The following is a 27852-nucleotide window of genomic DNA, read 5'->3' as shown; positions in this document are numbered from 1 at the left end:
TGCTACTTGGGCTGAGAGAGAAACTGAGAAACAAACAGTTTTATAAAAAGTAACCTTAACAGAGAGGGATTTGATGGAGACATACCATTTAGGACTAAGTGTTCCAAGGTCTCTGCCTCTCTGCATAATGTCTAGCTGTGTGTCTCTATGTTTGTTTCCATCTGCTACAGAAGGAAACTTCTCCAATGATAGCTGGCCAAGGCACTAATTCATAAGCATAACAGAATGTCATTAGAGTAACTTTATTGGAATGTCTAGTTTTGTTTGTTTGTTTTTCTTTTTCTTTTCTTTTTTTTTTTAAAGAACAGTAGTAGTTGGTTTTACCCTAGGTCCCTAGACTATCTACTCTTATGTTCTTAGTAAGTCAAGTAGTGTTGGCTACGGGTTCCATTTTGTGGAGTGGGCCTTAAGTCAAATCAGATGTTGGTTGGTTGCTCGCATAAGCTTTGTGCCACTATTGCCCTAGCGTATCTTGCAAGAACTACACCATTGTAGATGAAGGGGTTGTGTCTGGCCTGGTGTTTATGATTCTCTTGTGATAGTGTGGAGGGTACCTTCCCTTGCCAAAGATGATGGAATGTAGGGATAAAGGCTCTAGCTCTACATCTCCATGTTTAGTGAGTTGTCTGCGTGTTGGTCATCAGCAATGGGGCCTTGCTGTCAGTTTGTGGAGAACAGCCTATAGTCCTAGAAACAGTCTGGATTATATAGGGACTCCAGTGAGACCCTTTGTCCAACAACTCAATTAGATGCAACCCAATCCCAGTACTGGAAGCTTCCTTTGGTAATAAGAGACGGCTATTTGAGACACTGTCTCCTCATTATTTGGCAATTTCATTTTGATAGCCTTCATATATATATATATATATATATATATATATATATATATATATATATATATATATATATTTTAGGAAGTTTCTTCTGTATTAGGTTCCCACAGTACCTCTCAAATGGTCCTTGGTTTTAGGTGTCTTTCCTCGTATTGTCTTCTATGTCCCACACCCCACTTGACCCTCCTATTCTAGCTGCCTCATCCATCCATATCTGTCTATTCTATTTCCCTTTTCTAACGAAATCTACCTGTTCCCTCTAGTTCCTTACTTCATACCTACTCTCTGTGGTTCTATGGACTATAGCTTGGTTCTCATTGACTTAATAGCTAATATTCACATATAAGTGAATACATACTATTTTTTGTCTTTCTGGGTCTGGGATACCTCACTCAGGATTTCCCCCCATTGTTTCAAATTTCACGATTTCATGTTTTTCATGATGTCATTTTTAAACAGTGGAGGAATACTCCATTGTGTAAGTGTACCACATAGTCTTTATAATTCACGTGTTGCTAGTATGTTGTTGTTGTTTCCAATCTCTGATTATTATGAACACAGCAGCAATGAACGTTGTTGAGCAAATGTCTCTGTGGTAGGATGAAGTGTCCTTTGGGTATACATCCAAGAGCAGTATAGCTAGATTTGGGGAAAGATCAAACCCCATCTCCCGAGGAGCCACCACATTGATTTCTATCATGGCTGTGCAAATGTTCTCTCCTACCAGCAATGGGCGAGTGCTTCTTTTATTCCACATCCCCAGCAGCAGGAGCTGTCCCTTGAGTTATTGATCTTTGCCATTCTGGCAGGTGTAAGATAGAATCCCCAAGGAATTTTGATTTGCGTTTCCCTGATGGCTAAGGAAATCAAACATTTCTTAGTTTCTCAGCTATTTATATTTCTTCTTTTGAGAATTCTCTGTTTAGACCTGTACCCTGTTTTTAGTTGGATTATTTGGGGTTTTTTTATATCTAGTTTCTTTTAGTTCTTTACATATTTTGGATATTAGCTCTCTATCAGACGTAGAGTTGGTAAAATTATTTTCCTATTCGGTAGGTTGCTGTTTCATTTGATTTGTCCATGGTGTCCTTTGCTGTGCAGAAACGTCTCATTTTCATGAGGTCCCACTTACTAATTGTTGACCTTAGTGTCTGCACTATCTGTGTTCTGTTCAGAAAGTTGTCTCCTGTGCCAATGAGTTCAAGGGTATTCCTCATTTTCACTTCTTCTTTTTGTTTTTTGTTTGGTTTGTTTGGGGTTTTTTTTTTTTTTTTTTTTCTTCTTTCTTTTTTTTTTTTTTTTTTTTTTTTTTTTTTTTTTTTTTTTCTTTTTCTTTTTGGTTTTTCGAGACAGAGTTCCTCTGTGTAGCCTTGGCTGTCAAAGACTCACTTTGTAGACCAGGCTGGCCTCAAACTCACCACCTGGCTCTGCCTCCAGAGTGCTGGGATTAAAGGTGTGTGCCACCACACCCGGCTCCATTTTCACTTCTATCAGGTTCAGTGTATCTGATTTTTTTGTTGAGGTCTTTGATCCATCTGGAGTTGTGTTTTATGCAAGGTTATAAGTGTGTATCTATTTGTATCCTTCTCCATGCAGTGGTCCAGTTTGAACAGTACCATTTGTTGAGGATGCTGTCTTTTTATTTCTACTGTTTATTTCTGGCTTCTAAATCGGCTGGGCGTGGTGGTGCATGCCTTTAATCCCAGTACTCAGGAGGCAGAGACAGGCGGATCTCTGTGAGTTCGAGGCCAGGTTGGTCTACAAAGCAAGTTTAAGACAGCCAAGGCTACACAGAGAAACCCTGTCTCGAAAAACAAAAAAATAAAAATTAACTAAATAAATAAATAAATTCAAGGGCTGGAGAGATGGCTCAGAAGATAAGAGCACTTGCTGCTCTTGCAGAGGACTTTGGTTCAATTCCCAGCACTGACATAGTGACTCACAACCATCCCTGACTCCAGTTCCAGGGAAGCTAAAATCCTCTTCTGATCCTTGTTGGCACCAGGCCTGCACATGGTACACACATACAAACATTCAGGCAAAATACTCCTACACATAAAATAAAAGCAAATAAATGAAATGTTCTTAGGTGTGTGAATTTATGTCTGGGTCTTCAATTCTAGTCCATTGATTAATGTGTCTGGTTTTGTTTGAATTTTTGTTTTTGACAACACCATGCTGGTTTTTTAAAATTATTATAGCTCTGTAACACAACTTGAAATTGAGGATAGTGATACCTCCCACGGGTCTTTTATTATTCAGGATTGTTTTATTTGAGGTTATTGTAAAATGTGTTTCCCTGATTTCTTTCTCAGTTCCTTTGTCATTTGTATATTAGAAGGTTACTGGATTTTATTTTATTTTTAAGTTAATTTGTATCTGGCTACTCTGCTGTAGGTATTTATCAGCTGTAGGAGTTTCCTGGTGTAACTTCTAGGGTCACTCCTATATACTATTTCATCATCTGCAAATAAAGATAGTTTGATTTCTTTCTTTCCAATTTGTACCCCCTTGATCTCCTTCCGTTGTCATATTGTTCTAGTTAAGACTTTAAGTACTATATTGAATAGTGCTATGTCCCATAAGCTTAGGTAAGCTGTGTATTCAAGAAAGTAATTTCTTAATTTTTGTCTTGACCAATTTTTCATTCAGTAGTGCGTTGTTCAGTTCCATGAGTTCTGTTGTTTCTGTGGTGGTCAGATAGGGTGCAGAGTGTTAGCTCCATCCTCTTGTATCTGTTCAGTCTTGCTTTGTGTCCAAGTATGTGACCAATTTTGAAGAAAGTTCCACACAGAAAAATGTGTAATCTTCTGGGCTTGAGGGAAGTATTCTGTAAATATCTGCTAGGGCCATTGGCTTACAATGTCTGTTAACTCCAGCATTTACCTGTTCAGTTTTTGTTTGGATTACCAGTCTATTGATGAAGTGTCTCCTGCTATGTGAGAATTGATATGTGATTTAAGCTGTAGTAGTGTTTCTTTTATGACTGTGGGTGCCCTTGTGTTTGCTATATAGATGTTAAGAATTGTAAAATCCCCTTAATGGATTTTTTTTCCTTTGATGAGTGTGTAGTGTCCTTCCCTATCTCTTCTGATTAGTTTTGGTTTGAAGTCTATGTTGTTAGCTATTAAAATGGCTACACCAGCTTGCTCCTTGGGTGCATTTGCTTGGAATGTCTTCCTCATCATCTTATTCTGAGGTAATGTCTGTCCTTAATGTTGAGGTATGTTTCTTGTATGCAGCAGAAGGATGGATCTTGTTTCAGCATCCATTCTGCTTGTCTGTGTCTTTTTATAGGGGAATTGAGATGATTGGTGGTGAAACATCAATGAACAGTGTTTGTTGACTTCTGTTATTTTGTTGTTGTTGTTTGTTGTTGTTGATGGTGGTGGTGGTGGTAGTGTGTGTTTCCCCTCTTTTGAGTTGCTGGTATGGGATCATTTATTCTCTGTTTTCTTGGGTATATTTAACATCTGTAATTGGAGTTTTCCTTCTAGCATCTTCTGTAGGGCTAGATTTGTAAATAGATGTTGCCTTAATTGTTTTTTTTCATGGAATGTTTTATTTTGTCCATCTATCATGATTGACATATTTGCTGGGTGTAGTCTGGGTTGCCATCTGTGCTCTCTCAGAGTCTGTGGTACATCTGTCCAGGTGTTTCTGACTTTTAGAATCTCCATTGGGAAGTGATGTGTAATTCTAATACATCTGCCTTTGTACATTGCTTAGTCTTTTCCCCTTATAGCTTTTAATATCCTTTTTGTTATGAGTGTATAGTGTTTTGATTACTATGTGCCAAGGGGACTTGACTTTCTTTTCTGGTCCAGTATGCTTAATGTACTTGATAGGTACTTCTTCCTTAGATTAGGGTTTTTTTTTTTCCTATGATTTTGTTGAAAATGTTTTCTGGACCTTTGGTCAGGGTTTCTTCATATTCCTTCATTCTTATTATTCTTAGATTTGGTCTGGATATTTTGGGACAGGAGTTTTTTTTGGATTTAGCTTTGACTGAAGTGTGTATTCATTTTATTGTTTCTTTAACACTTGGGATTCTCTCTTCTATCTCTTAGATTCTGTTGATAAACCTTACCTCTGGCTCCTGTTCCAGGTCCTAAATGTTTTATTTCCAGATTTTCTTCAGTTTGGGTTTTCTTTATTGATTCTATTTCTACTTTCAGGTCTTGAACTGTTTTATTCATTTCCTTCCACTGTTTGTTTGTGCTTTCATAGATGGACCTCTGTCACATTCATAAAGGCTGTTTTAAGTAAGGTCTTTTTTTTGTGCTTCAGTTATATTGCAACACTCAGGGCCTGTTGTGTAGGGTTACTGAGCTCTAGTGGAGACATGGTCCTTGCTGTCGTTGACTATGTTTTTTCACTAGCATCTTGTCATCTGGGTTTGGAAAGATTGTAATTTTAGGTGCTGATATTTGGTCTTGTCTTTGTTGGGTGAATGCTTTGTTCTTCGCTTTCTATTTCCTCTCTGGTTCTTAGGAGAGTGTGTGGCTGTCTGTTACCTGGTAGGAAGTTTTTCTGGGATCCTGATAGGTGTGGCCACTGGAAGTTCCAGATAAAATGTGTTTCTGGGTATCAGCAACTGACACTACTTAGGAATGCAGCTGGGCTAGGGAAGAATGTAGGGGGGAATCTCAGGAGGGGGAAAAGCTGGATGTTCCACTAGGATCTCCTTAGTCTTTGGAAATGTGGTCAGAGAGTGAGAAGAGGCCACAGTAGAAGATCTGCTGCAGAGCAGGGGATGAGACTGAGGGACTGGATTTGAAGGGATGGAGGGAGAGGTGAAGATCGGCAGTTTAGCCTACCAGCTTCTCTGGTCAGAGTGGCCTGTGGGTTTGCAGGGAAAGCCTGCTGGATCTGGCATCCAGGATAAAGCCATGCATTGGGGGAAGTAAGTTAGAAAAGGAAGTCTGTGTAGTGCCCTGGAGATGGGGGCAGGGGTGATGGTGGAAGAGAGGCCTCAGCAGCTGGTGTGCTGCAGAGCTAGGGGTGAGGCGGCAGGGGAGGAGTAGGTTGGATTTGGAGGAGATGGGGAAAACGTGAAGATCTGCAGTTAGCCTCGTTATTTCCCTTTTCAGAGTGGTCTGTAGGTTTCCAGGGAACGGAGCACCTGCTGGAGTTGGGGGTTGCTTCCCTGGCAGGAATGCCACCTAGTGATTTCTGACATTATAGAAGACTGGAATCGTAGTTTCTCAATTGTCATCATTCTCTTAAAAGTTGATTACATCTATTCACTTGGTCACTCATTCATGTGGATGCACATGGTGGTCAGAGGACAGCTTTCAGGAGTCGGTTCTCTCCTTCTGCCATTTTAATCCCAAGGGTTGAACTCAGACTGGCTGTCAGGCTTGGTAGCAAGTGCCTTACCTCCTGAGCCATCTTGCTAGCCCCTCATTCCCAGTCTTTAGACTACACAGCTCATTTCCAACCTCTGCTTTTATAAAGTGTTTTCTAAGCACAGCTGATGAAACAGCCTTGAAGTTCAAGCTTTGACTGAGCCCATTGTTAGGTTCCTGAAAGTGGGATTAGACAAAAGCCGTGAACATCCCCAGTGATGGGGTGTGTAGCCCAGTTACATTTCATTAAAAAAATAAAATCCCTGTTACACACTCATTTCACTTTCCAATGATAGTCCTCAGGACCAGACCTAGAGCCAAGATCAGCCTTGCTCTTGCCTATTGGCACAGGCTAACCAAGGAGGCTCAAGGGTTACCCCTGACCCATGGAAGCCTCAGCTTTTGTCTCATATCTGCACGTTTAATGAGGCTCAGTGAGGACAGCTCCCTTCCCAGGGGAAGGGCAAACTGTGGGACAATCAAGTATTGTGATTTCAGTTAGCTCCTCAGATCTGGTCCTGCACAAAGCAGCTCCTAACCTAAACTTAGACACCCGAGCCATAAGAATAGGTATCCAAGACCTGAGGGCAAATTCCTAACAACTTCCCCCGCCCCCTTTAGATCTTGACCCTTCCCCTCTGCTCTAACCTGGAGAAATCAGAGCAGTGGCCCCACCCACCTGCCCCAAGGCTTTTCCTTAGAGCAAAGCCCTGCTGAGGCTGGTGGCTCTAAGGGTTAGGGAGGCTCACCCACTCGCCATGCCCTTTCAAGATCAGTTTCTGGTTCTACCTAAAACCTGTCTCGTGGCCCTTGGCAGATGGAACAGACGAGGTTAAGTCATTTCATTGAAATACCCCATACCACACTCTGGAAATCCGTGAGTCAGAAACCTGTTTGTTCCAAGGATGTGAAGGCTTTCTTTCATCCTCCATCCTAACATGTGTCTCTCTCCCAATACAGCTCCTCTTGGGATTTGAGGGGAGAGTGCCCTCTGGCCCTTCACAACATGCTGCCTGTGACTTGCTAATGTATCTGCTCTAATGTCCACCCCTTTAAAGGTCTGCTCGTGCCCCCACCCCTGGGCACAGAGCTCTCCCCTAATTCTGAGGGCTATCTTCCGTCAGCTCCCTCCTTGAGCCTGGTCTTCCTTTGTCAGCTCCCTTTCCAGGCTTTCCTCCACAGCCGACCCATGAGATACCATGTTTCCCTTGTGCTGTCTGCTGACCACTGAGCCATACCCAACTCCCTGGACTGCCCAGCCCACCTTCACACATGGAACAGACTGTCTGATGCCCTGCTCTGTCAGCCCAGTACCTACCCAGTACCCAGAAGCCACCTCAGAGGACCAGGGAAAGTTTTGGAGTGAAGTCATTCAGGCTGCAAAGGTCCAGCCATTTCAGAGGAGGGGATACTTGTACATAAACCAGCGCCGTGGTGCTCTGAGGCATACCTCTAACACAATGTGAACCCCCAGACTTTTGTACTGTCAGTGAGGGGTTACTGTGAACTTTGTATCTTCTGAATGCTAAAAAGTAAACATTTGCACAAACGTATTTCTCGACAAGGAAAAGAGAGCTTATCAACTGCCCTTGTGAAACACAGATTTTGTTAGGATGAAATGTCCACATACATTGGCTTAGACAGCCCTGCCTTGTCACCTCAGGAACTTCCCAGGCTCAATACCCACTGTCCTGCCTTTGCATGCAAACCAAATGCAAATATCGCTCAAATCACATTCAAATTGCCCCGCCCTGGCAATGCTCGGCCTGCCCCTTGCGGGCCACACCAGAGGGACCACAGCACCCAGGCCATACTAGATAATTAAACAACTGTAGCCAGGGCTGGGAGGACTACTTAGCCAGGATCTCAAGGGGCCAAGACTGGAGCTGAGGTAGAGACCAAAGAGAACCACAAGACCAACTGGTGAGTGAGGAAGATGGCTGTGCCTTCCTGACTAGACTTCACCATGACAGTAGCTGCCCTACTGCTGACTCGCACCGGCTACTAGAGTCAGTCAAACCACCAGCCCCGCTGGAGTCAACCACCTTTCCCAGGATGCACCGCTTGCAAGGGCCACAGGTAAAGCCATTTTCAATTGGTTGGGCCTTGGGCATGTTTACCCAGGGATTCTGGGAAAAGGAAGTCTGGAACTTGGGGCTTCGCTCCATCATAAGATGTCCGAGGTTGAGAATTCCTAAAGTGCGGGGATGCTTTGAGGTTCTTAGAAACCACTCAAACAAAGGACACACACACATACCTCCCTAACAGAACTAGAGAGCGCTTTCCCCTCAGAGATGGTGGACCTGAAGGGAACAGTGGAACCCTTGCTCATGAAGCAAAGCGTGCGTCTCTTGAATGGGCAGCCCTGTCCCATTGACAGTTTATAGCTGGCCACAGCAGGAGTATCTAAACCACAGCCTTTGGCGAACACTCTCTTCCCCATTTTCTGCCGCCACATTGAAGGCCCCTCCTCTAAGTTCTCCACAGACATGTTGATGTCACCCCAAAAAGGTCATCTTTACCACCTTGCCAATCCCCGGCTAATTCTTTTCTACCCTCGCATCACCCTGGCGTTGAGTTTGGGCCTGTCTTGAGTGCAGAAATGGCTGACTATTAAGAAAGTTGAAGAGTAGTGGGTAGCTAACTGGAGAGACTACCCAGAGCCATTTTCCCGCCAGACTCTAGCTCCCTAACTTCCGATCTGTCCATTTGCCACAGCAGTGCGTCAGCCATGGGTATCCCCAGGGGGGTTAAGAACTACAGTAGATGTGAGATGTTTTCATATTTTAGTGAGTGAGTGGGTGCGTCTGCCAGGGACACAAAATGTTCCCTGTCCCGGAAGCCCCGGAAACAGAGGGAACACACGATAGAAGATGGGGAGACAACGAATGGTCCTCCTGGGGTGAAGGACCATTTCATTGCCCACCAGGGCCAGACTAAGTTTCCAGTCAGAATCACTTAACATTTAGAGCAGAAAGAGAAAGAAGCATTTCTCTATGGAGCCATGCAAGGAGAATTTGGACAAGGCTCCCGCACCCCACCCAGCCCCTACTTGTCTTCTTTCTCTGAAGACCGCATTGTTCCAAGGGAGCTGATTGGCTAACAGACTATTTTCCTCAAACTGTCTTCAGAACATTTGGTGAAATAGCCTCCAGCTAGGTTCTTGACAGACAAGGCCTACTTCTTTGAGAGAATTTGAACATCTTAATGACTTTGGGAGAGTCCCCAACATCCCTGGGGGTTCTTGAGGGTAGCTAAAGGGTTCCAGTGAGCAGAGGAAAACAAGAAGCTGGGACCGTGGGAACCGCAGTCTTAACATTTCACGCTAGTGGTAGCTGATTGGCTCCTGGATTGAGCCTTAATTACAATTGAACATGTAATTGCTATACAATTAAAGCATAATTATGCTGTCAAGGAATAATCGCAGAGTCGGTCAGCGTAGCGTTTTACAAAGTGGAAAGCATATTTTTAAAAGAGAATTCTAGAAGTTCTTTTCTACACAACATGCCCAAATCTTTATTCGTTGCTGTCTCTCTGGGCGTCTGTCCAGGAGCTTCCATGCTGTCACACTTCTAAGGTCCACTGTACAAATATTAGCTTATCCACTACTCAGGGCTTCAGAAAACACACTATTAGTTGTCCAGAGCGATCTGAGTTTTTGTTGTTTGGAAAATAGATAATAAATTCTCCAGTGCTTCTCAAACACTCATACTTTCAAGAGCTTAAAAACATATCATCCTTCCTCAAGAAGACAAATTGCCAACACTTCCTGAGGTGTTGGAGGCAGAGAGAAGGCTAGGGGACAGAGGGCAGAGGAAGGTGAGAAAATACCAAAGGAGGGAAGCCGACCAAACTTTGCTTTGGGGTTTCTGAGGAGAACCATCTGTCTCACTGCTTGTCTCTTTTGGTTATTTCTGTTCTCTGACTTCCTTTGTCTTTCCTTTACGTAGCTTCCTCCATTGCAAACAAGTAAGACAGACAGGACAAGGGTGGTGCAGTGGCGTTTCTAGGCACCTGGACGTTTCACTGAGTATAGAAAAGACTGTGAGCCTCATGAGTTCCCCAAACCTGTACCCAACACATTCTGAAATGCTGCTCCCATGTGACAGTGTGGCCTGAGGGCCTTAGTCTCTCTCTGGTGGCCTAAGTCTGTGTGTGCTTGCTCAGTGTTGCCCAGAACTCAGCAGAAAGCTGTCCGCCCCCACCCCACAGCCCCCCCCTCCAAGTGGAACCCCAGCTCCTCTTCTCCTCCCTTGCCAATGAGGAAGGGAGCCACTGCACTTCCACGGTTTGTTTCCAGGGATGTGTTAAAATAAAGCAGGCCATTCTAGAAAATTAAATAGCAATAACAATGGCATGGATGGTAATTAGGGCTGAAGTTATAGCTCAGAGGTAGAGCATTCCTTAGCAGGCGGGAACCCCGGGGTTCCTTCCCTGGTGCCGCTGAACACCAGCAAATTAAAACAGAGCTTGCATTCCTGTATTCTTGCCTGTTCACTTAGTATAATTAAATATAAATGCACAGAAGTTTGAATAAACAATCATAAAGAGCTCCGGGGCCCTTAGAACTCCCAGTGCACTGGGCAATCTCATCTCTGCACTTGGCCAAGCCCTGACATCGCCCTTTCCCTGTTGGACCACTCCCCCCCCCCCCACCTCAGCCTTCATCTGGCCTATAAATTGAAAGCAGATCATTCCAGAAAACACATCACAGTATATTTTATTGTGTGTAGTTGAAGCTTTGATTCAGTCATTTGCAAGAGGAAGGTTTCGTTTTTGTTGCTTTCTTGTGTGTGGCAGGGGTAGCTTTGCCTACAAGTGCGGTTTTCTTTTATAATGATCATTTCCTAAGCACCAGGGCTCTGTATTTGAGTGCCCTGGGGAGAAGGGACTCTTGTTTTGGCATGCTGTACTGTGATAAATTCTTTGTAGTAATAAAATCAGCTAAGCTTGACCTGGTTGTCACAACCTCAGAAGTTCATTGTCACCAAAGGGCCATTTAAAGTCTGCACAGATTATTGTGAATCTGGTTTATGCCAATCACGTGGATAGATACAGATGAGCCTGGACTTCCAATGGGGCTGGTTCCTGAGCAGCCCCTCATACACTGCAAGCGTTACAAGTGGAAAACACATAGAAAGTAACGTGTCCAACACCCTAGTTTAACAATGCATGTGTAGTGGTTTTCTGTTGCCCCCTGTGATCACAGAGAAGACAGGGAGTTGCCACTGCTCAAGACAGTGAGAGGGCACAGACTACCCAGTCTGAACAATGGCAAAAGACTCAAATTTAAAAATTCAGCATGTGGAGGCTGAGGAGCTGGCTCACTTGGTAAAGCAGTGGGCGTGCAAGCACAAGACCCTGACTTCTATGCCTAGAACCCACAGGAAAGAGATAGGCATAGTTGGTGCATGACTGCAGTCCTGGTGCTGGGGAGGAAGAGATGGGTAGGTCTCTGGGGCTCAGTGGCCAGTCAGCCTAGGCAAATCATTAAGTCCCAGGTCAGTGGAAGACTCCATTTAAAGGAAAAAAAAAAAAAAAAAAAGATGGATAGCGTTCTGAGGAACACATCCACACATATTCATGTTTCTACTGACGGTGTTGCTTTCATACCATAGTAAAATAAAACATGCCATTTAGGGGGTTGAAGAGCTGGTTCAACATTTAAGAGCACTGGCTGCTCTTCCAAGGGACTTGGCTTTGGCTCCCAGCACTCACATTGATGGTTTACAACTCTTGGAACTCCTAATCTAGGGGATCAAATGCCCGTTCTCTGACCTCCACAGGTATCAGGCACACACATGCTACATAGACATACACGGAGGTAAAGCCCTCATACGTATAAAGTTGTGTGTGTGTGTGTGCATGTGTGCGTGCGTGCGCGTGTGCATTAAAGACTATTTGTTTAAGGCGTATTTGTTTAATGAGTATTTGTTTGTTTTCTGAAATAAAGTGTAAGTAGACTAAGGCAGAGGTAGACAGTCCTTAAGTCATAAGGACCAAGAAAACATGAAGTAGCTGAGGCAGCAGGTGGGTCTAAACTCTGTGGGTGCTGTGGGCTGTCCTAAAGTCAAGAGCCTGAATGACATGGAAGCAGGGTGTAAGGCTGGAAGGGCCTGCCCTGAGGTTCTCCTCTTTTTCTGCGTCACCTACCTCTTCTTGGCAGACAACCTCTCTGCATCCCTCTAGTAAAGCTGAGTCTCAGTTCTCAAGTAACTAGCCAGGGCACCTCACACACAGCCTATCACAGCTCACCACTGCCCGTCACTGTACCTAAGGAGAAAACCTGTCAACTCAAATGTCCACCCAGAGCCACTAGACCTGGCCAAGAAGGGTGAGATGGGGCCAGTTTGCCTTGCAGGCACCCCAGTGCCTGACCAAGCCCCACCCAGAGCCTGGCAAGTCAGCTAGGCCTCCATCAATTTCCCTCCCAGCTGGTGCCCTCTTCTCTTTTCTTGTCTTAGTTTCTGGTTGTGTTACTGAGAATGGAACTGTTATGTTGTTGTTGTTTGTTTGCTTGTTTGTTTTTAATGTCAGAGAGACTTGCTCCTAAGGTTTGGGTGTAAAATGTCCCTCACAGGCTCCTGTCTCTGAACACCTGGTCTCCAGATGGTCATGCTGTTTGGGGGCAGTTGAAGAACCTTTAGGAGGTGAGACCTGGCTGGTGAGGTAAGTCACCGGGGTCAGCTCGTGGTTTATAGTCCAGTGACAGTTCTAGCCTGAGCTCTGTGTTCTCGATCTACTCAGACGTAAGCAAACAGCCTCACAGTCCCGCTGCTACAGTCTGGAGCCTGGAGAACTCGCCATGCCTACCCAAACATGACAGATTATATCCTCTCAAACCATGACCCAGAACAAACCCTTTCTCTCTTAAGTGTCTACTCCAAATATTTTTTTTTCAATCATAGCACCAAGTAAAGTAATTCATAAATACTTGAAGGAAACTGTGTAAAAACCCTAAACCCAACGGGAAGTGGTTTTGCTCTGCTGCTCTCAGGCATGGCTCGGCTGCCTTGAGGACTAGCAAGAGGGGCCCCTGTGATTGCTGGGGAAGGAAGGGGCTAAGTGACATCATCACAGTACATATCCTGGAGCCACTGGGACTAGAACCAACTTACCCAGTGTTGCCTAGCAACACCCACTAAGAATCTATGGCAGTGTTTTTACTGGTGTCCTTGGATTGTGGACATGAGCATCTCTGGGCAAAGACCCGAACTCTGGGCAGACCTCAGCATAATAATTCTTCAAAACCTTGCGGAAGTTCTCTGTGCCTGTCAAATAGAGAAGTGTAAATACAGTGGTTATTGAAGCTGAGAAATGAGTATTAACAGTCATCGAAGGTCTTATTACTTATCCTAGAGGCCAAGAACAGGAAAGGTCAGCGGACGGAATGTGTGGCATGTCTCGCTTGCTGTATATTTATTGATTTCTAATTTTATCTTAAATGGTACGTCTTGTATGAATATTATTTGTGTACATGACATGCATGCAGTGTCCATGGAGGCCAGAAGAGGACATTGCATCTCCTGGGACTGGAGTTACAGAGGGTGTGAGCCACCATAGGGGTGCTGGGAACCAGAGTCCAGTCTTGTGCCAGAGCAGCCAGTGCCCTTAACCACTGCAGTCTCTTCAGCCTTTATTTTATTTGTTTTTGTTTTTGTTTTTGTTTTTGAGACAGGTTGCCCTGGATGTCCCAAAACTCACTACATAACCCAGGTTGGCCTTGAACTCAGAGATCTGCCTGACTCTGCTTCCTGAGTGTTGGGACTAAAGACACATGCCACTATGACCCAGTGAACCCCTATTTTATTTTATTTTTTTAAGCTTTATGCTCACGTCTTGCTTTGCATTTGATTTTTAATGTGCATGTGTGTGAGTACATGTGTATGTGTTTGTGTATGTGTATTCACATTGTGCTCTTGCATGTAGAGGCAAGTCATCTACATCAGATGTCTTCCTTAACTGCTCTCCATTTTTTTTTAAGAAGGACAGTCTCTCACTGAACCCAGAGCTCATGCTGACCAGGGATTTCCCCCTCTCTATCCCCACAGTGCCAGGGTCCCTGACCTGTGCCACGACAGGTAAGTTTTACATATGTGAAGGTGATCTGAACTCAAGTCCTCGTGCTCCTCGCACAGCAAGCAACTTACCGGATGAGCCACCTCCCATCCCTGCATTCAGTTTTTAAACATATCTACACAATGGTGAATGCTGCCTTTGCCGGAAGCAGTTGGTCCTTGGTCGGCCTTGTGAGCAGGAGGAAAAACACACAAAGGCTCACAGTGGTCCCTGCTGTTGTGGGGGACACAACCGCTGCCTGGACACTCACAGTCCCGGGTCAAGACGGTCAAAAGCACAGCAATTTGTGCTTTTAAGTGTGTTTTCTTACCGCGATCCTTTTTTGTGACAGGCAAGAGAGGGCAAACATCTTCAAAGACTATTTGACCTTGGAAGGCATCATGCTTGCAGAACGGTTGAAAAAGATCTGGAATCCACTGAGGGTTCAGAAAAGAAGCCAAAGGGACAGCAGGGCCCAGGATGTTCTGGACAGATGCCTTTGCCAGTGTCGGGAAGGGGACTGAAACCAACAGGAAGCGAATGATGCTTCCTGGCAGGCTCCTCACACACCCAGGGAAAAGTGAGGGTAGGCTATACCCCAAGCCAAGGGACAGGAAACCACTAGGTAGGGTTGGGGTCTTTGCAGTGTGACTCAAGGGTTTGCTGGTCACAGTGGGCTGGTGGCCATCAGAGCCCCTGAAGACAGAGTGGGAACAATGGCCACTAGGAGAGGCCTGAGAGGGCCTGGAAGGTGACTGGTTTGGGCCCATAACTTAGGACAGACTGGGATCATAAACTTAAGAACCAGAAGCGGGTGCTGGAGAGATGGCTCAGCAGTCAAGAGCACTGACTGTTCCTTCAGAGGTCATGAGTTCAATTCCCAGCACCTACATGGTGGCTCACAACCATCTATAATGTCATCAGATACCCTCCTCTGGCCTGCATATGTACATGCAAGCAGAGCTCTATATACATAATAACAAATAATAAATCTTAAAAAAAAAAAAAAAAAAAAAAGAACCAGAAGGCCCAATATTGGACCCCTGGGGGCTTTGGTTGGCCATGGACCAAGTGTCCTTCACTGTGAACACAACGCAAGGTGGGAGAAGGGCTCAGAGGTAGATGAGCCCTCTGTTGGGCCACGGGGGCCTGAGAAATTTGCTGTCCTGATCAAGACGCCGCTCTCTGCAGCCCTGTATCCCTGCTTCTTCGGAGACGTGAGAAGAGCTGTATCTACTGGTTTCCATCCCTGGCTTCTGACGTGCAGTTCCTAAAGCCTTTGCAGACAGGAAGTGGGGAGAATCTCTGGGGCTTATAATGGCTCTTTGCCAGTCTCCTAAATCCCTTGGAATTTCCTGGAAGACAGATGAGGTCTTGGTGGGCTTCTTGCTAGCCTCGGGTTTGGGCCAGCTGCCGGGGACAGCCTGCGATAGGCGGCTAAAACTTTTTAGACATCTCCTTGTATCTGGGGTGGGAGTGGGGTACAAGTTAGTCACTGATGGTTGGGGTGTAATCAGGCATGGCTATGTGATGAACTCTTCATCCATCTCCAAGGACCACGTTCAAAAGGTGTTCACAGAGCCGTGAGTGTGGAGTCCCTGGGTGGATCATGAAAGCCTTGGGCCCTTCCTGTACTGATGATGGCCCTGTGCATCTCTCCCATCTGGCTGCTCCTGTACAAAGTCTTTTCTAACAGATGGAGAAACAAACGAATTCATACCATGGGGTCCTGGAGCTTCTTAGAAAGCCCCGGGCTTAAAACACTAGGTACCAACCTGCTACCTGTGATCAGGAAGCAGTTCGAGGGGTTCAGCCATCAATCTATGGAATTCAGTGCTACTTCCAGGTAGAGTGTCAAAGTTTAACTGACCCAGCTGGTGTCTACAGCTGGGGTCGGGGTGGGGGATGATCCCTGTGTAAATTTCGGAGACCAGAGGTAAACTATTTGGTGTTGAATGTAAGAATAGGACATTTGGGGTGCCTCAGTCGCGGAACTGCCTTGAATTCCTTTCTCATCTCTTTCTCCTTTCTAGAAGGTCTCTGGCCCTAAATCCCTCTGGGCCTCTTTCTGTAGGCTGGACACAGACAGAGCCCTTGAGGAGAGACCTTCCGTGTCCTCTGCCTCTGCACAGTGGCAGGCCCACTGTTGTCACTTCATTTTTCTCTCCTGTTGACACTGCTGTTCTAAGGGCCTCGTGTGGCATGTACGGGGAGCTTTGCAGCCCCACTGGGCTCCTCTGCATACCCACCAGTGCGCCTCTTACCAATCTTCTTCTAGTGGCATGACATCTATTCATGGGTTACTCTTGGCCTTCCACACATGAGTTTTTTTTTTTTTTTTTTTCAAAGAAGTGAGTCATATCTCATTCCAGCTCCAGGAAACAGTGCGGCGGCACTTCAATCAAAGTAAGTGCTCAAAAAAAGCTTGGGGGTCTGCGTGTCTCTCACAGGGACAGACATAGCACTAAGAGCAGCTATGATAATAGATGCAGGGAAGACACCCAGGAAAGACTACACTCACAAAGCTAGAGGGCACCGGGATTAGCATGTTTGCACCACCAAAGAAACTCAGTGAAGGGAAGCAGGTGTGTTGCCTGCCCGCGCAGCGGCTAAAAAAACCTGCCGGGAGCCACGTGACTCTGTTATTCTCAGTCTCTGCAGAGCTTGAGAGTTAAGTCTGATTGTCTTTCAAATAGCACATGGTCTCAGGTGTGCACCATTTAGACCCACAAACAGTTTTAGCATTGCAAACCATAAAAGTAGTCTGAAAGCTCCCCCAAACCAGGCTTACAAGGAACCCAGGCCAGCAAGGGAAGGCTGCAGAAAGCACAGGTGGGCAGGGCACCTGTGGCTGTGGGTGGTCATGATGGTGTTGGCAGGCACTGCGGCGACAGTGAGGAAGATGATGACGGTGTTGGATAGTTGCTAGGCACAGGGAATGCTCCAAGCATGCTGCCCACGTCAGCTGATGTGACTGCCTTACTTCCTCCTGGGTCAACTTGACCAAATACCCAACAAGAGCAGCTGAGGGAGGAAAGCTTCATTTTTGGTTCATGGTTTCCAGAGATTTCAAACTGTCATGTCAAGAAAAGCTGGGCTGGTTTCACGGGGAGGGGCATAAGACAGAGGCAGGAAACAGTGACATCCAAAGTAAGGGGTGGCTGTAACTTTCAAGGGCCCACTCCTTAACAACCTACTTCTCAGGCTCCGCAGCCTCCAAAATGACAAAAGAAGGGGACCTAGAGTTCGCGACATGAACCTTTGGGGCCATTTCACAATCAAACCATAATGTTCACCCATGAGGAAACAGGTGCAGGGGGTGCAAGGGGGATCTGACACGTGCTGCCCAGCATCACCGCCACCCTGTCAGTGTCCCAAGGCTGCATTGCTCTAGAGTTTGCCAGCACCCTATCTTTTTGTTTGTTTGTTTGTTTTTTGTTTTGTTTTTTGAGGCAGAGTTTCTCTGTGTAGCGTTGGCTATCCTGGACTTGCTGTGTAGACCAGGCTTTAGACCAGACTGGCCTCAAACTCACGGCGATCCACAACTTTGCTTTCTTAATTTAATTTTCTGATCCGGTGTCAAGATACTTCACAAAGCAACATAGGGGACAAAGGGTTTATTTTGGCTCACAGTTTCAGAGGGTTACAATCCATCCTGATGGGGGAGACAATGACAGCGAGCAGCGAGCAGGGAAGGCTTGCCGGAAACAGCAGCAGGAAGTAGAGCTGACTATAAAGCTCCAAGCCCCACCCCCAAGCGATCCACTTCCGCCAGCTTCCAAAGGTTCCACAGCCCACCCCAAAACAGCACCACTAACCAGAGAACAAGTTTTCAAATATATGAGGCAGCAAAAGAGGGACAGTTGTCATTCAAACCACAACGTCAACTCATAGGGCCTTCTTGGAGCAGCTCTGGTCTACACCCCAGTGTTCACTGATCAGAAGTACACCTTATCCAGACTTGGCCTTACCGCACCGTGGCTGCTTCAGCAAACTTTGATAGCAGTGTAAAACCAGCTGCCAGCTAGAACTTCTGTGACCCGCAAATCAATAGGACCGAGTCCGAGTCCCCCTCTGCCTGTATCCTGTTCAGGGATATCTGCAGACCTCCCTCCGCCATTCAACTTCTGTCTGGGCCAAGAGCTGTGAAGATTCTGAGAGGGGCTGTGGGCTGGGCTATGTCTGGACCAAGCCACATGTGTGCTCAGCGCTCCCTGGCTCCTCCGTGAGGTGGCTCAGCAGGCTGGCAACGTCTTCCAATGGTTAATAGCAGGCTGTGGGAGCATCTGCTGAGTCTCAGGCTCTGGAGAGAAACCCTGTAGTGACAAAATGATTAGGACCCAAGGTCTCCGCGCTTCTCGGCGAACACCGCAGAGCAGGCTCTTGCCGGCATCTCCACGGCAGCCACCACAACTGAGCTATGGTTTTCAGACACAAATGAAACCCAAACCACCAATTGCCCCCTCAGCATAGATATTCTGAGAACAAGCAGGGTACCCCGGACAGGCTATGCATGCAAGCACATGGGATATAAAATGTCTTTCAAATCTCACCTTTATGAGATTTTAAACATGCCTCCCCCGTACTTATATTAGAAAGCAATCCAGTTTAAAAACAAACAAACAAACAAACAAACAGGCATTGTCTCTGCGGGTGAACGAACAGAAGATGTACAAAAAGCTATAGAACTCAAGGGAAAATGGCTAGGTGTGATGGCACATCCCTGAGACCCTTGTCTGTGGGGGGCTAAGACACAAGGTCACCCAGGAGTTTAAGACCAGCAGCCAGAAATAGAGTGAGAGCCAATTTCAAAAGAAGTTTAAAGGAAATGTTTAATTTTTACCAGAAATTGAAGAAATGCAAACTCAATTTTTTTTTTTCCTGCCTTGTTGGGAAAACAAGAGACTGATGGTGTCTGATCAAGGAAGGGCTTATGGAAACAGACACTGCCACACACTGAGTATGTGACTGTGATAGGCTTTTCGAATTTCAAAATAGATTAAAATTAAATAAATTTCAAATTAGATTAAGAATTTAGATTTAGCCGGACGTAGTGGCACACGCCTTTAATCCCAGCACTTGGGAGGCAGAGGCAGGCGGATCTCTGTGAGTTCAAGGCCAGCCTGGTCTACAGAGTCCAGGACAGCCAAGGTTACACAGAGAAACCCTGTCTTGAAAAACCCAAAAACAAAAATTTTAAAAAAAAGAAGAATTTAGATTTGTCATCCTTCATAGGACATTCTGTGACTATGGAAGGGCAGCTAGTGCATAAAGATTTATGTGTACATGTGTGCACACAATATTTATATAGATATATGCATGCATAGATTTAATATTTTGTAGTGTGTGTGTGTGTGTGTGTGTGTGTGTGTGTGTGTGTGTGTGTACACTATGGTGCGTATGTAGAGGTCAGAGTACAACTGGTCAGTTTTCTCTTTCAGGATGAGAGTCTCAGGGATGGAACTGGTGTTGTCAGTCTTGGCCGTGGATACCTTTATCCATTTTAATCCATGGTTATTTTAGTTGTATAAGTGTTTGCCAGCATGTGTGTGTATATATACCATATGTGAAGTGTCCACAAAGGCCCCTGGAACTGGAGTTACGGACAGCTGTAAAGTGCCAAGTGGAGGCTGGAAACTGACTTCCGGTCCTCTGCAAGAGCAGCCTGTCCTCTTAACTGCTGAGTCATCTCCCTGATTCCCAGGCCTCGTATTTTTAAGAAAATATTTTGCCAAGAAGGTGATGTCATTAGTTAAAAAACCAAAAATTTCCAATCATCCCTCCCAATTTCACGAAGTACCAAACCCCAAGCATGAATAGATATGAAGGGAGCAAGGCAAACCACAGTGCCGACATGGCTTGACTTGCCTTTGAAACCACACCAACTGTGCTGGAGTTTTAAAACCTTACAGCAAATTTTGGGGGCAAGATGAGAAAGGAGGTCTCGCCAAGAGTAGAAGCTCCTGTTTGAACACAAATTAGACCCTGCTCATGTTGTTATGGTGACCGAATCACTTAAGAAATAAACTGATACCTTGGAAGAGCTCATGATCCCCAGCATTGGATTGGTTGGATTACAATGGGAAAAAGGACAGCAGCGGGTGTCTCCGAGATCATCAGCAAAATTACTAAGCAAAGGGATATCTGGGCCATGTGTGGTTTGGCCACATTCAGTGGTTTCAGAGAATGCACTAGAGTCAGAGATGTTGTCCCAAAGCCTACCCTGGAGAGACAGAAAACCAGGACCATTTTCAGCTCTTACTTTCACATTCTACGTGAAAGCTCATCAGAACTGCCAAGGAAAAAAATTATCAAAGCCTGCTAACTATCAGTGGTGCTAATGTGTCTTCCAAACAGAGATAAGAAATAAAATCAACCAGGCATGGTGGCGCATGCCTTTAGTCCCAGCACTCAGGAGGCAGATGTAGGTGGATCTCTGTGATTTGAGGCCAGCCTGGTCTACATAACTAGCTCTAGAACAGCCAGGGCTACCTAGAGAGAGACCCTGCCTCAAAAACAAATAAAACAAGATAAAAATAAAAATAAATAAAAGCAGAGGAGGGTCTGAGCTTCTGTGAACATGCTTCAGCAGGTGCACTGGGTTTTGTATTCTTCCAGGGACCCCTCCCCCATGTAAACAAGGGATATTTACAGAGTTGTATGTAAGGCTGGGGACACCTTCGTTTTATATCTCAGAGTAGAAATCACACAGGTTACATTATTTTACCAAAATGTCCTAAGGCTTGAAATATATGCAAACAAATAATAAAGAATAAATTCTAAATATTCTGAGCCATTCATAAAACACTCTTGCAGACTTTTTTTTTTGCATCAAAAAAGTAAATCCACCTACTGTCCAAGCAAATCTAGAAATTAACAATGAGCATCCACAAACTCAAGCACAAGTCAAAGCTATAAATATGGTGGTATTGAGACAAAGCCTTAAAGCCCTTCAGAGAGAAAAGTATTTTAAAGAAGTGACTGCACAGTGAACTTGGGAAATTACATTAAAATGAGAATAAGTAAAGGCAGGCATGAATCATAACTAGTTATGAAGGTTAATTAAAAAACTTATCAAGACAATAAAGTGGGTGTCCGATGCTTCCAGAAGATTTACAAATTAAAGGTTTTGAGAACTATGATCAAGAAAGAAAAGAAAGAAAGAAAGAAAGAAAGAAAGAAAGAAAGAAAGCAATGAAAACGTACCATTTGAAATTAGAAAGTAGATTTTCAGGGTTGGAGTGATGGCTCAGCAGTGTAGAGTGCACACTGCTCCTGCAGAGGACCAGAGTTCAATTTCCAGCACCCATGTGGGGCTGTCCAACCCCTTCTCACTCCAGCTCAAAAAAAAAAAAAATTCCATACCACTGGCCTCTGCAGGCACCAGCACACATATATACTCACTGCACATGTGCACATAATTAAGAAATAAGGGAACAAAATAAGAATTAAAAAAAAAAAAAAAGATGATTGCTTGGATGGTGGTGGCACACGCCTTTAATCCCAGCACTGGGAGGCAGAGGCAGGCGGATCTCTCAATTCGAGGACACCCTGGTCTACAGAATGGTTTCCAGGACAGCCAGAGCTCCACCTATCTTGAAAAAGAAAAGCAAGCAAACAAACAAAACCCTTCAAAACAACAACAACAAAGAGAATGTAAGATGAGCCAGAATTTTTAAGAAAGAGAATAAAATAAATAAATATTCATCAGCATGATGAATCAAATCTGTTCGTGTGATACAAATGCCTTGGAAAAGGACTGGAGTTCAGATGCTCAAAACTCACACAAAAACTGGATGGACACAGTGACTTCTCTGGAATGCCATTGCTTGGGAGAGGCAGAGACAGGGAGTCACTGCAGCAAGCCGACTGGCTACACTAGCTGAATAGGCAGGTCTGCGTTCGGTGACAACACGGGCATGTGCTGGGGTACACAGCATGGTACCCCTAATCAGACGGTAAGAGGGAAGTGCTCACTGTACACTCTTTTATCTGTTTCTTTTTCCACATATTGAGCAAATTAATTGACATCATCCTGGGAATAAACTCTATGCCAGTCGACTTGGGGATCTGGACATGACTGGCATTTTCCCTTTAGAAGCTGTCAGGACTAATCGGAGAAGAGGTGCCACAGTGATGTGGGCTGGATCCATTTGCTGGAATCTTCCGCTTGATGGACTGCATGAGTTTCCCCCCATGTGACTCTAACACATGGACTCAGACCTCGGGTTCCTCAAATGTCCCATCCTGTTGGGAGGCATGTGTCGTCTCTTTCATAGTATTTTGATTTTCTAAAAAAAAAAAAAAAAAACTGAAATAAGTCAAAATCCCTTCACACAAATCTTGGCAACTGTTTGATGAGCCGTCACCGCCCCCCAACCCCCCGCCAGCCTTGGGGATGCTCACTAGGATAACCTTACGTCAGCGTACTAAACAGACTCGCTGTGACGTCCCTGATGGAACCAACACAAGTGGGGAGGTTTATGACTTTAAACTCATGTCTTCACACGTTTCAGCCTATGGCTGTGAGTGTCATGGTGGAAGGACCTGGTGGCCGGCACTGTTCACATTCTAGTGGGTGAGGAGGAGCCACTGAGAGATGGAGACAATACCCAAAGACACAGACCGTTTATACTGACTGCCAGCTTCGCAGGTTCCGCAGCCACCTATCTTGGGGTGGAAGGGCCACCCCAAATATGGGCTGGAGTCTTGAACTACCTAAGTAGAAGAAAGCCTCCTGAGCAGCAACATTCATCTCTCTCAGCTTCCTGCTTGTGAGTGCAAGCCGCTGCCTCGTGCTCCCGCTGCCGTGACTTCTCATGCAAGATGGACGGTATCCCCTAGGTTCATAAGACAGACAGCTCCTTCCTCCCTTAGCTGGCTTCCTATTGGCTATCTCCTCACAGCAATGAGGAAAGTAACAATTCAGTGACCACTTCCTCCAGTTAGGCCCCACTTCTGAAAGTTTCCAGAGCCTCCCCAAACAGCAAGACTCGCCAGCTGGGGACCACACCTTCAACACACACCCTTTTGCGGAAACCATTTCACACATAAACCATGGCCATGAATGCACCTTCTGTCATCTAGAGACTTATTAACAAAGTGGAACACCAACAAGGCATGTGGCTTACTGTCGCATGAATGATAGGGCAGCTCAGGGTGAGGGGAGTCCTGGGGAGAATCGGATCAACAGAGGGGTACACAACCACTCTGCCCCCGGGCCTCCTTCTGGAAGCATCTGCACTGTCATCTGGTTCTTAGTAGCCCTGGGAATTTTACTTCATTCTCCAAACAGGTATGCGTATCGTATCTTAGATCTCCCAAAGCAGCTAAGAATGATTGCTTTGTGCCTTTAAATGGCACATTATGCAATGGATGTTATTAATGGCAACTTAATCAAACGAGCTTTTCCCCTATATGACTAGTTTCCTCCCTTTGTGCTCCATGGGGAATATGAAGACACATGTTTCCCAACACACAACCCCTGCCACTTAAAAATATCCAACCTGGTTTTTTTTTTTTTTTTTTTTTTTTGTCTTTTCTTCCTAATATTTATGCTCTGCTATAATGGCCAAAGGTGGTGGGGGTCACAGCCCACTGGCCTCTGCTTATAGCTCACAGCAATAGCAATTAAAATTAAGCAAGATGCATGACAAGTAACTTCAAAACATGGAACTGCCTCTGTGTGTGTGTGTGTGTGTGTGTGTGTGTGTGTGTCAGTTTGTCTATCATGTGTGTGATGGAGTCTCCCCAAGACAGAGTCTGAGACTCCCTAAGATGTGGGTTTATAGCTTATGATTTCCGGGGAGGACAGGCCCATGGATAATCTTTAATTTCATAGGGAAAATGTTTAGAACAACAAAGAGTGTATGTGGGAATGACTTCCCTGTTTACAAAGTCCCATGGCCCTTTTGCAGAAGCATAAAAACAATTGTGTGGAAAATGTGAAAACTCAGTGTTACCCCCCCTTGAAAGCCAAACATCAAAGGGTGGGCGCCTTGGTTCCTGGAAACTGTTAACCACAACTTGGACTCACAGAATGCTGTTCTTATCCCTTTTAAACTTAGATCACACAATTGTTCTGCTAATAAACAGCCAGTAATAGACACACTTAGAACACGTATGTTTTAAATTACAACTTTATACATGTCTTGGGAAATTCTAGGGTATGTTTTCCAAAAGCTATACAGACCACAGGTCCTTGTCTGGTATGCACTAAACCCCAGGGTGGAGAGGAGGGGGGAGGAGAAGGGGGAGGAGAAGGAAGAGTGAGTGGGGGAGGGAGAGGGAGAGGGAGAGGGAGAGAAGACAGAGTCTATACTACCTAGTCCTTTCTTCATAGCTTTTTTCTTTATACACAGAAAGTAAGGCAGAATGGCTCAGTGTCAAGCAAGACCCTGTTCTGCCCAGGCTCCTGCCAAGCCATCTTCAGAGCATCCCTGCGGGGCAGGCTGCTGGACCCTCCCTGCTTGGGGCTCAAAGAGTCAAGCTTCACGGAGGTTAGCAACTCACCAGCTGCCTTGGCACTAAGACCCAGCTGTGGGCAGTGCCCAGCCTCTCTGGTGCACGCCTCTCATGGAGCTGAGCTAAGCGGGGCTTGAGTTCACACCACTGCCTGTCCTTCATGTGTTGTCAGCACACAGCACTGACATTTAAGGAGAGGAAAGACCAGGGACCCTGCTTTTTAATTCGCGTTACTTCCCTTTTGCTGCTGCCTCTGCCCTGGGGTCACAAAGATGAGCTACAGCGCTTCCGCTTGCGATGGAGTCATGTGGTCTGTGAGGTGTGTGCAGGAAGAGGAAGAACAGTGTGGGCTGTGAAGGAACAGAGGAAACCAGAGCCCAGGGATTCTTAGAGTACAGAGTCTTTCCATGGAAACTTCTGGAGGGTGGGTGCTTTCATTCCCGTAGGTCAGGAAAATGGAGAAGAGTGGAGAAATTCTAAGATTCTGCCTCTTTAGGTTTGTCCCAAATATTCCAAGATGGAGGACGCAACATGGGGCGTTTTAATAATTTTCCTGTAGGAAGAGAATTGCTGAGATCAGCTGCTTCCTCGTTTCCACAGACATGGTGGCATTGCAGCTGCTCAGTGACAAGGAGAATTCCAGGGAGGAAGCAGACCAGGTAGAATAAGGGACTCCTTGGACAAGTCCAGGGTGACCTCTGAGATCAACAGAGGGGCTGAGGGAGGCATAGAATATACCCTGAATTCAGAGCCTCAGATTTGGTCTTCACTGACCTTAGGTCTCAACCCCAAGACAAAGGGCTAACTGAACTGCCTATTAACATAGCGAAGCAGATGCTGTCTGCTGAGCACCTGTTATGGAGGGATTCTGCCTGGCACAGCCCACCCCTCCCCTAATCTCTCCAGGGCCCTTCCCCCAGCTTCTCTTCCCCATATAAACCAACTATTTTAGCTTCCCCAATCCCCTGGTGGCCTGGCTTACTCCTGCCCTCTTGATCCCTGGATCCTCTCTCTCTTCCTCTCTCTCCACTCTCATCTCTTCTCTTCCCACATGGTCCATTTCAGTAAGCCGGTCATGTTCAGTCGGGACACTTCAGATGCCTCTGCCTACGTCTGTGCTCTCCCTTATATCTATAACAAAAACCTCAACCCCTTAGGGACAGTGATGTCCTCCCTTTATTTCATGTCTTTATCTCCACAGGCAAGTTCCTTAGTGTTGGTTGCCTGGGTCAAGGCCAAGACCAAAGTTTCTGGAGAGCTCAATGTCTTGCCCAGTTCTGGTCTCAATGCTGCTCTCCCGGGTAGTAACGTGGTGACAGCAGTGAGTGACTTTGGTTGATACCTGAAATTACTCCTTCCTCTCCTGTGGGGACCAGCAGTCTTCAACCAGGATATTTTCAGACTCAACCACTCTCCACTGGAAGCAGGCTCCCGTGACTGCTGGGGAAAATAGTGAATCCATTACGAACACTTGCATAATCTGCCCTTTGATCTGCCAAATTATCATCTTAGAAAAAAACGCTGCCTTGCCTGAGTGCTAAGCTCTTTATGCTTAACCTTTCACACAATGAAAGTGTCCTTCTGGCTTTGGAAATTTCTTAATGTGATATAAAAGTTAAAAAAAATCCCTGTCTCAGGGCCACCCTAAGTGTCCTGGCTTCCCAGGAGGCCGGGTCTTGCCCAGGCTGCTGTAAAACGGCTACTGAGCTGCTGTATCATGGTTTGGCTAATCAGATAGCCATCCTAAGGGCTGTTTGAAAAGAGACGGGACCCTGTGTGACTTGGAACTGGAACAGGGACCGTCCCTCCATTGAATTTCATCTTTAAATCCTGGATGGCAGAGACCAGAGCTCACGATGCCCAAACTAGAAATCCAGAATAGACTTTGAAAGCAGATCTTTCCAAACCAACTGTATAAACATAATTGTATATAAAAAAAAATTAACAAAAGATATTTCACCACGCAGTAAATGAAATAACAAAGTAAGAGAATCATTACTACACCTTCATGATTGGGGAAGAAAATGCCCATATTTTAAAGAGAAATGCAAACTGAAGAGGGTAAGACTAAAATCATTTCATATCTAGAATTAACAATAAGATGTATGGGGGAGGCGGCGGGGGTAAGGAAGACAGGAAAGCAGGCAGGAAGAGAGACTGATGGAAAGGAGGAAGAAAAACAAATAAATACATCTCAGAGGCTTTCTGTTTCAAAATCTGAATCTGGATGGTGGGTTTTGGGGCCATTGCGCAGGTACTTTTGGAGGGTTGATAATCTCTATAAAAACAAACCAACAAAAAACAAAAAACAAAAGCACAGAATCCCTTAACATCTCTTAGCACAACAAGAAAAGAAAGTATCTACGTTCATAAGACAGGTAAGCAGAGGGAGCGCCTGATACAGAGAAGGGTCGTCGTCATGACAGCCATGTGGAAGGTCTTTGCCTTGGAATAAATTGATTTCATGGAAGAAATACACATCTTCTAGGGGATGGCTTTCTATTCTCAAGGAGCTTGCTTTGAAAAAGATGTCATTTTTTTTTTTTCAAACAAAAAATAAGATGGTGACAGAGAGAATAAAGCACTTAATAAACCAAATGCTGTCACTGTTGGAAAATTGCACTTTAAGTCAGACCAGCAATGGAGAAGATTAAAAATAGAGAAAACTACTCAAAAACTTGAAGGAAAAAAAAAGTGGGATGTGAGTACACAGCAGGCTTTTTGTTGGTGGGGAGGGGGGTGGAAGATATTGGTACCATCCAATGTTGGCCATCAGAGGATAAAAACCCAGCATTCCTATTGAGGCTCACAATTCACATAGTGTATTTGAAGAACCGTTTAGCATTGTCTGCTAACATTTCACGTGTGCATGCCCTCTGACCTGGTAGTTTTACTTCCCGGTACATTTCCTGTAAAGCACTTTTGTGAATGCCTGAACATACGCACAGAAATGAATATGTACTCTGTTAGTGTGGAAATTAGTAGTCATGGACACAGCCTCCCTCTGGGACAGGTTTCAAGAAATGTTTCTCATTTGACAACTACCACAGTCATAGGAAAGATGGCCATAAACATACTAGGAAGTCAGAAAGAAATCCATGTGTGCACGTGTGTGTGTGTGTGTGTGTGTGTGTGTGTGTGTGTGT

This window comes from Acomys russatus, chromosome 12 (assembly GCF_903995435.1).
Source record: "Acomys russatus chromosome 12, mAcoRus1.1, whole genome shotgun sequence".
NCBI classification, from domain to species: Eukaryota; Metazoa; Chordata; class Mammalia; order Rodentia; family Muridae; genus Acomys; species Acomys russatus.
Note: the sequence above shows the minus strand (reverse complement) of the source record.